The sequence below is a fragment of the Hemicordylus capensis genome, chromosome 2 (genome assembly GCF_027244095.1).
Source record: "Hemicordylus capensis ecotype Gifberg chromosome 2, rHemCap1.1.pri, whole genome shotgun sequence".
NCBI lineage: Eukaryota > Metazoa > Chordata > Lepidosauria > Squamata > Cordylidae > Hemicordylus > Hemicordylus capensis.
Window position 1 is genome coordinate 221,886,484 of NC_069658.1, and position 8,858 is coordinate 221,895,341.

Here is an 8,858-nt window from a genome sequence, read left to right on the forward strand (position 1 = left end):
ATTGATGCTTTTGAACTTTGGTGCTGGAGAAGACTTTTGAGGATACCATGGACAGCCAGGGAAACAAACAAATGGATCATCCATTGAACAAATCAATCCAGAATTTTCACTCGAAGCACAAGTGACTAGGCTCAGATTATCATACTTTGGACACATTAAGAGGACGACCAGCAGCAAGGTGGATGGACTCGATCATGACAACAATGAATATACAAATCCGTCTGTACAGCAGCTATACAGTAATATTTTCACTACCAACTATCTATCTACACAAACCAGTCCAAGAACACTATCTACCAACTATCTATCTACACAAACCAGACCAAGAACACTATCTACCTCTACTACTACTACTGACATCCACCACCCACCCACACACAACAACAGAAGAACTCTCCACGAAGGGCTGGGAACTGAAGGGTTGCCCACACTGCTGCTGCTGGGTGTGGGTCACACACGCTTGGGAGGTGCACCATCACCACCCACCTGGTCCCTGCCGGTCCTCATGACCTCCTCTTCCCTAACACTATCAACCAGGAGGTCCCTTCACCTGGGTATGTCATCTGCACTAACAACATTGCCCTTGATGGTTGGGTCACAGAGACAAGCTAGGACATAGTCCTCCCTGTCACCCAACTCACTGACCAGCCTGTCAACAACTCTGGCCCACAGCCTTCCAGCCAGAGCACATCCCTCTTGCATGGTCAGTGAAGTCTTGAGTTCACCCATAAGCTTCGCTAGGAGGACAGCCATGGGCAAGGCCTGTCTCAGAGGAGTGGTGCTGCCACACAAGTTCTTTATGGCAAACAGTAAAGGCTCAAGTGCCAACACCATCTCGAACATGAGCTTCAACTCCAATTTGGATAAGTTGCACATGCCCAAGGACTCGTTCCTCGCCAGGTCATTCCTTGCTTAGTCTTTGAGGACCACCTCCTGCTCCAGAAGAGTCTGGAACAAGAGGAAGGTGGAGTTCCACCGGGTATCTACATCCGTGGGGTTGAGATGTTGTGGAAGCCCATGGACACACTGCTGCTTGCAAAGCAGCCGCCTGGAGTTCTCACTCCAGTGGAAGTGGGCTGCAATCTTGCGTGACTTCTCCACAAGCACAGCTGTGGCAGCAATGGCACCTACCATGGGGCGTCCCTGTTCCCTGGGCACCTTTGCCTCCTTGAGGCCAAGGGCATCCCTGACAGTCAGGTAGAGCATGTGTACCATGCAGCGGATGTTCACACACTTCAACACTGACTCTACAGCTGCTGTAACATTGGAAACATTGAGGCTATTCTCATGATCAGGCAAAATTGGGCTAGGGGAGCCAAGCCTAATTTGGTCTGGTTGTGAGAACCACCAGGCTCACAGCCAAACCCAGTCTCATGAAAGCAGGTCACCCGCTTAGCTAGCCCTCCCCTAAGCCCAGGTTAGCGAAGCAAGCGCTCTGCTAACCCAGGCATTTCGGTCTTGTGTTGCTGCGGGAAGGGTCCGTGTCATGGCAATTCACAAGTAGACCCCTGACCAGGAGGCTTAAAAGCAGCTCCTGGATTGGGGGTCTCTCCAGCATGCCCTGCGCGCTCGCATCCAATCCCCCCGGATCCCCCCATCCCCCGCCAGCTTAGCCCGCTCTCCCCGTAAACCCCATCCAGGCTCTTCTCACTTATCGTGAGAAGAGCCTCATTGTCTGTCACAATGAAGCCCCAGGAGAGGTGTGACAACCAACCTATCCACTCCTCAATTTGGCGACCAAGTACTGCTGCCACCTCCTCCTTTGTGTGCTTGACATCCAAGGTCTCCACGTGCAAGCCAGCCCACCTGTGCTGAAATGCAGTGTGGGATGCGCTGGAGCCAGAGGCAGCAACAGAGGTCCTCTCTCTCTCTGGACCCCACCAGTGGGCAGTCAGGGCCAGAAAAGCAGTGTGCATCCCACTCACATTGTTCCACAGATCAGTGGTGAAATGCATGCTGGTCCCAGAAGGTGCTGCATGCAGCATGGCTGACACGAGCTCCCAGCAAAACCTGTATAGAGAAGGGGCCATGGTCCAGCTGAACGTGGTCCTTGAGGGGATAGTGTAGTTGGGCGCTAGTGCCTGGAATATCTGGTGGAAGCTGGAGTTCTTGACCACCTGAAAAGGCTGGTTGTCAGTGGCCATCATCTCCCCTATGAGGTGGGTGAGGAGATGTGGGTCCATGTGACCGGGGCACTTCTTGCCTGATGACTGCATCCACGGCTCAACTGGCAGCGTGCCCTGCTTAATGGAAGCTGGTGCATTGTCCTTATTAGCGCTAGTTGCAGGCACACAAGATGCACTAGCACTGCCAGTGGAGTCAAGGAGATCCAGGTGATGCCGTCACATGTGTCACCACATGGAGCTTGGTCCCAGATGCTTAGCATCCTTGCCCTGACTGACCTGTACCCTGCAGTGGACACAGTGAGCAGTGGTTGGGGCATCTTTAGGGACCTCAAATGCCCCCAAACATTGCTGCTCTGGGTAGCCACCAATGCCCTGGGCACTGCCTTTGGGCTCTTGGGTGACAGCAGACCTAGTGGTGCTCACCCACTGCAGCCACCCATCCCCCTTCCAACCTGCACAGAAGAAGGACCTGCCTTCACTGGAGGAGGACCCCCCTCCACCTTAGCAGCAGACCCTTCCCCCTTGGAGCCAGACCGGGAGGACCCAGCACTGGACTGCACCACAACCTGGGCATCACCAGGGCCCCCCCACTGAGTGGCAAGAGGAGCATTGGAGGGGCCATAAGATGGAGGGGAAATCTGGCTGCACTGCCAGCCGTCAAGCCCCTGCCCTCCACCCCCTCCGCAGAAGCACCTTCCCTGGCAGGAGAGACCCCCACACTGCTAGGCTCCACACAGGGTGGCAATACTGGTGGCGCACCACCCAATGGACCCGCCACTGGTCCAGGATCTGACTCAGTGGCAGCAGGCTCCTCTGGATAGGAAAGCCTTTGTGCCACCTCCTCAACTGGGCCAAATAATTCACTGATGGGGACCTGTGGGATCCCAGGATGGCATCTTCTCTGCCCTCACCCAGCCTCCCATACCAGTGTGGGGATGGGGACCCCTCCCACCTTTGCCTGCCACCCTGCTGTGTGCTGTGCTCACCACATGGCGCTCAGACATTCCCAAAGACCCTGGGGGCTTTAAAACAACAGGAAAAAATGTTTTAAAAATTGAGGGTTGTTTTTTTTTTTTTAAGAAACCCCTATTTGGAAGAAAAAACCCTTTTGAGGGGAAACAAAATCTTTTTAAAGAAACCCTATTTAAGGAAACTCATTTTTAAAAACACCTATTTAAAGAAAACCCTATTTAAAGAAAACCTACCCACCCACTCCACCCATAACAACAATAAAATAAAATAAAATAAAAACACAATGGGGGCAAGTGAGGGGGGACTTGTGAAAACAAGAAACAACCTCCAAAAACAAGAAACAACTTGTAAAGAAAAAACACAGAAAATATACCTCCCCAAACCAAAGGAATCCCTATTTATGGAGAACTAAAGGGGACAAAGGGGGCAACAAAAAGAAAGCACTTACCCTCTCATTGTCCTGATCAGGAGAAAAAAGAAGGAATTCCAGACCAGTGGCAGGCTCGCACAGTGTGGGCGGGCATGCACAGCCAGGGTGGGGGTAGGGAGGGCAGAATGAAAAGCTTTCCAGCTATTTCACCTGCCCAAACAAACAAATTAAAACACACTGATTAAATAAATAAAAAGGCTGATGTGGAAAAAATTGCTGAGGGGATAGGGAAGGGGTTGAGGAGGAAAGAAAGAGAAGGAATTTATTGATTGATTAAAGTGCTGTCAAGTTAGGAACCACATAGTCAGATTCTCTCCAGGATGATCTGTCTTCAACTTGGCCTTTCAGGTCTTTCAGTGGTGCATTCATTGCTGTCATAATCGAGTCCATCCACCTTGCTGCAGGTCGTCCTCTTCTCTTTCCTTCAACTTTTCCCACCATTATGGACTTCTCAAGGGAGCTGGATCTTCACATAATGTGTCCAAAGTATGATAATTTGAGCCTGGTCACTTGTGCCTCGAGTGAAAATTCTTGATTGATTTGTTATATGATCCATTTGTTTCTTTTCCTGGCTGTCCATGGTATCCTCAAAAGTCTTCTCCAGCACTAAAGTTCAAAAGCATCAATACTTTTTCTATCTTGCTTCTTCAAAGTCCAGCTTTCACAGCCATAGAGTGTCATGGGGAAAACCATTGTCTGAACGATTCTAATCTTTGTAGGTGTAGATACGTCATGGCATCTAAATATCCTTTCCAAGGCCTTCATTGAAACCCTACCAAGTGCTAGTCTGTGGCATATTTCTTGACTGCTGGATCCTTTACTGTTGGCGGTCAATCCTAAAAGGCAGAAGCTATCCACCACTTCAATGTCTTCCTTGTCAATTCTGAGGCTGGTTGCTGTACCTGTTGTCATTAGTTTAGTCTTCTTGACATTTAGTCATAGTCTCATTTTTTCACTGTGCTCCTTGACTTTCATTACTAGAGCTTGCAGATCATCCGCATTCTCAGCTATCAGAGTGGTGTCATCAGCGTAGCGCAGGTTATTGATGTTTCTTCCTCCAATTTTAAAACCACGCTCATCTTCTTCCAATCCAGCTTCTCTCAGTATATGTTCAGCATATACATTGAATAAAGAGGGAGAAAGTATACAGCCTTGTCTTACTCCTTTGTGGATTTGGAACCAGTCTGTTTCACCATGTTCTGTCTGGACTGTGGCTTCCTGTCCTGTGTATAAGTTTCTCATGAGAACAATGAGATATTCTGGGGCACCCATTTTCCTAAGGACATTCCACTACTTGACATGGTTGACACAATTGAAGGCTTTTCTGTGGTCAAAAAACCACATATTGACTTATTTCTGGTATTCTTTGGCTTTCTCAGTTATCCAGTGTACATCAGCAATGATGTCTCTGGTTCCTCGGCCTGTTCTGAAACCAGCTTGAACATCCGGCATTTCCCTTTCCACGTAGGGAAATCTACGTTGGATGATCCTGAGCATTATTTTGCTAGCATGTGAAATTAAGGATATTGTGCGATGGTTTGAGCAATCTGTTGAGTCTCCTTTCTTTAGTATGGGAATGCAGACTGACCTCTTCCAGTCTGTTGGCCACTGTGTCATTCTCCAAATTTGCTGGCATAGTTTGGTTAGAGCCTTGACTGTTTCTTCTTCTGTTGCCTGCCATATTTCTGTAGCTATTCCATCAATTCCTGTAGCCTTCTGACTTGGTAATGACTGGAGTGCTGATCTTGCAAGTAGGGAATATCGAGTATCTTGGATGGTGACATTCCTGCTGTACAGATTTTCAGTATACTCCTTCCATCTCTGTTTGATCTTCTCTGAATCAGTTACTATCTGTCCTTTGGCATCCCTTAACATACCAATTCGAGGTTGGAACCTCCCTCTGAGTTCAGAGATCTTTTGGAAAACTTGCCTTGTTTTTCTGTGTCTATTTCCATCTTCAAGGTCTTTACAGATGTCATTGTAGTACTGCTCCTTGTCTGTTCTAATAGCTTTCTGAAATTCCCTATTAAGTTCCTTTGTGAGGCCTTTATCTTTCTTGACTTTGGCTTTTCTCCTCTTCTTGGCAATTTCCACTGTCTGTTCTGACATCCATTTTGCTTTCTTCTGTTTCTTGGTCTTTGGCAGTCTCTTTTCACATTCTCTCCCCACCCCACCCCCCCGCTGCCATTCATCCTTAACAATGTTTTTGATTTCATTCCACAGTTCCTCTGGTTCCCTGTCAATGAGGTTCAGAACTTCAATGTGGTACCTGAGGTTCTCCTTGAAAATGATGGGAACATTCTCAAGATCATATCGTAGAAGCTGGATAGCTTTGTTTTTCCACTTTAGCTTGACTTGGAACTTGCACATGAGCAGTTCATGATCTGTTCCACAGTCGACCCCCGGCCATGTCTTTGCATTTATAACTGAGCTCACTGAAGTGATCGCCTCCAACACCTTCTTATATCACTGCTGCCCAATATAGGTGCCTGCTTGCTTTAGATGGGGAGCTGGGATAAACTTCGCGCTTTGGGTGACCCTACTGGGAGTATACCTCCCAGAGTATTTCGCTCATCCCTCCCAGGAACACCCCCCCCCACACACACACTCACACACGATGAGGCAGCATAGCAGCTTGGGAGGGTGGGTCAGGTTAAGGGGCAATCTATTGCACATTATTTGATCACATTGAAACAATATGAAGCCCCAAACATTGCTGTTAAAAATTCCATGGTGTTTTTCTGCTAGCAGCAGGAGTATTTGCCCCCCTGGGTCAGGTTAAGGGGCAAATAGTCCTGCTAGCAGAAAACACCATGGCATTTTTAACAGCAATATTCTTGGCTTGATATTATTTCAATGTGGTCAAATAATGGGCAATAAATTGCCTGTTCTTGTCTCACAGAAATTCTTCCCATGACCTCAGAAAGAGGACCCTAGAAGGCAGCACACTGCTGCAAGAGTGCCAGCATCAAAGAGGCCGAAGGCCACAAGAGCCCACACCTCCGCCGCTCCCATTTGAGCTCTTGTGCAGGGAATAGGCTCCATCTGAGTCCCGTTCGCTGATGCCGCCATGTGCTATTCCCCACATAAGTGCTCAAACAGCGGGGAGGTATGGAGGTGTGGGCAAGAAAGGCAGTGAAGGGTGATGGGGAGCCCAGAAGGGCCATGAGGATGTGTGGGGGAGGAAGGGATGCCCCCATCACTGGTCTGGTGTACCCTCCTGCTTCACCCCCAGCCCACCCACCCCCCAGACAAAGGTACCCAAATGGTGGGGAGAGGCAGAGGCATGAGCTCTTGCTAGGGCAAGATTGATCTTGCTCTGGCAGAGCCCACATGGAGGTGGAGGCAGCAACGGGACTGGGAAGGAGACAACTCAGCCAAGCCTAGTTCAATCCCCGCACAAGATCCCAAGTGGTGGGGAATGGAGGAGGTGGAGGGGGTGAGCAGAGGCAGAACCAGGGGGGGCAGACAGGGCACGTGCCCTAGGCTCCAGTTTCAGGGGGGTACAAAGTGCCCGCCATGCCCCACCCCCCCACCCACCACAAATGTTTTTTTTTAAATTAATTTTTTGCCCCCAAATTCAGTTCCAGAGGGCGCCACCAGGCGGGCCCTGCTCACTGCTGTCGCCATCTGGTGAGATGCAGAAAGATGCCATCTGGTGAGATCTGGAGAGCCAGCATGGTGTAGTGGTTAGAGTGCCGGACTAGGACCAGGGAGATCTGAGTTCAAATCCCCATTCAGCCATGAAACTAGCTGGGTGACTCTGGGCCAGTCACTTCTCTCTCAGCCTAACCTACTTCATAGGGTTGTTGTGAAAGAGAAACTGAAGTATGTAGTACACCGCTCTGAGCTCCTTGGAGGAAGAGCGGGATATAAATGTAAAAATAAATAAATAATAATAATAAAATAATAATAATAATAATCTGCACACCCACCCACTCGCATAGGCGCAACTCGCGAGATTGCTGAGTCCAGGCGGGTGGTGCTGGTGGGCGGGTGCTTTCCCATTGTTTGGCTGGGGCAGAGAGCGTGCAAGGCGCCCCCGTGCCAGAATCAGTGCAAACAGCATTTGTTATGCTTCTTCGGGACTGTGTGACTCGGCTCCACCTAGGAAACCTATTTTCAGTGCGGGGCTGTGAGGGAAGAAAAGGCGAAGGGCTCTGTTTACACACATGGATGAGGGGAGACTAAGCAGCTGCTGCTGGGGGTGTTCGTGTTACTTCAAGGTGCGCTGCTGCTGCCTCTGCCTGCTGTTTTTGCCCACCACTGCCTCAGTAAGTACTGCACAAATGAGTCAATTCTCTCTCGTGTGTGTGTGTGTGTGAGAGAGAGAGAGAGAGAGAGAGCGCCATGCCCCTACCCTTGCAAACTGCATGTTCCTGCTGAATCAGCGGGCTCAGCAGCTCTGGAATTTAGTCCATGTAGCATTGCCAACTAGGCTACCCTGCCTTGAGTGGATCCAGCAGGAAATCACAAGGGGTGCCCACTGCTGAGTGTAGGGACTCGTAGTTCTGTGAATGACTACAGCAATGGATGCACTCATCTGAAGAACTACATTTTCCAATATGCACTGCTCTGGATTTTGTTGCCTCCTTGCCCTTCCAGCTAAGCTACACCACTAGAGGGAGGGGGTGAGGGGATCTATATTTCAAAACAACCCGAGCAGCAGGAAGGGAATGAAGCTCTTGGCTTGATGCAGGACTCTGTTGTTGGGGTCCCGTTTTTCAGGGAGATCCCATGCCCTCCCAGCTAGTCTGAGCAAGGCTGACTCTCGCCTCTTGTTTGATATATGCCAATTAACAGAGACGAGCAGGAGATTCTTTTCAGTTTCTTTATTCAGCTGAGCAAAGCAAACCGGGCGTCCCCTCTCACAATCATGCAAGAAGTGGCGCGCCTCAAAGAAGTTTACAGACAATTTTATACCCTTAGGTAAACAAGCTCACCCCACTTCCCCATTTTCCATATAAGGTCGCCCCCTTGATCAGAGAAGTTCTATTGGTCATTTTAAGCAAGTTGTTTTTCTTATATATTATCATACACATATTTCGTCAGGCTGTCCTTTTGCGAGGCCCCCAACTCCCTTGTCCCTTCCTTGCGGTTTCTAGGCTTGAGCAATTTGCAATTGTCAGCAACTGTCTGGCCAACTGTCTGTTTTGTGATTAGCACATAAAAATCCCCTTCTCTGACCTTTTCCCAATTTGGCAGACTGTGTCTGTCTCTATTTCCTAATAGCTGTAAGCAGATTTACAGAAGCAGCAAAGATGGCACTGGTTAGGCTAACTTAGCTTTCACAGAACCCTTCACTATGGCAGCCAGAGGCGTAACAATAG